This window comes from Fopius arisanus, unplaced genomic scaffold (assembly GCF_000806365.1).
Source record: "Fopius arisanus strain USDA-PBARC FA_bdor unplaced genomic scaffold, ASM80636v1 scaffold00005, whole genome shotgun sequence".
Taxonomy (NCBI): domain Eukaryota; kingdom Metazoa; phylum Arthropoda; class Insecta; order Hymenoptera; family Braconidae; genus Fopius; species Fopius arisanus.
In genome coordinates, this window is record NW_011887744.1 from 2,358,271 (window position 1) to 2,359,569 (window position 1,299).

Below are 1,299 nucleotides of genomic sequence, written 5' to 3' on the forward strand. Positions count from 1 at the left end.
GGAGATGAGTATTTTTCAATATTTATATATAGACATAACAAATAAAGAATGTGTGCAGTCGTAAATTTCGGGAGCTTCTTGTTTTCCAGTGAATGTTAAATTCGATTTTCAGAGGCGCGTGTTTGAAAGAATTCAATAAGAGATTTTCCACCGCACATTCTAGTCGAAATTCTAATGTCTCCTGTTACGATCGATTAAAAATGTGGAAATTCCTGTGTGCATTGTCTCGATAGACAGCCTGTTGAAAAATAACAAAAGAACTTGACATTTTTATTGAATTCTTCATTAGTAAATCAGGTAATATCTTAAATATTCTGATAATTCTAAATTTTCAATATAAATAAAAAGTTTAATTAATTTGTCCGACCAATAATAGTTTTTCGTGATAAAAAATTCAAAATGTCCTGAAGAATGTGTGAAAAATTTTTATGAAAAAATGATCATAAAAATTTTTCTCAACTTTTTATTTCAAAGAACACGAACTGCGAGTGGAAAACTGCTAATGAGAATGCGAGGAATTCGATACTATTTCCTGTGGGAGAAATTCCACCACCTATTGAATTTTTCGATTAAGAATTCCCCGGTTCACCGGGATATGAATATTCCCCACTACATGATTATCATCATAATCCGGTAATGCCCAACATTTCAATTTATTTACGACTCTCGAAAGCATCTGGTCAGGGACTATCTGGAGGAACTCACTAATGCTCTCTGGTTTTACGAGCGGACGTGTCTCCTAACACAATGCATAATGATTCCCTTCCATTGCCCAGGTGACAAGATGTACATATTGTGTCGGTGATTAAATTCGAGTTGAAGCACATGAGCATAACAGAATCGAACTCTCCGCTTCTTCGCCTTTTTTTCGAAAAAAAAAACACCGTCGAAAAAAATAACAATCATCGAGACGAAATTTTAAATCAAAACATAATTTTTCCCATTTTCCCCCATGGTAAAAGTCTACTGAAATCATAAAGGAGATTAAATTGAAAATTTATGATTCCCAAGATATGTATTCTATCAAAATGAAAAAATAGTATTTTCGCAGGAAATTGTGTTCCAACTCCGGAAAATTTATGGGACTAACAGGAAACTCTGGGAAATATCCATGAGCTCAGAGTTAACATAGAGATAGTCCCGAATTGTCACGACAATAATAATTAATAATTCAATAATTAAAAATCGAAGAGACTGTAAAGAGTGTGGCACATGAAGCTATGTGAAGTTGGCATCGAAGTTTGAAAAATCTAACTTTTTTTTGTTGGTTTGGATTGTACTCATTGAGTACTTGAATGT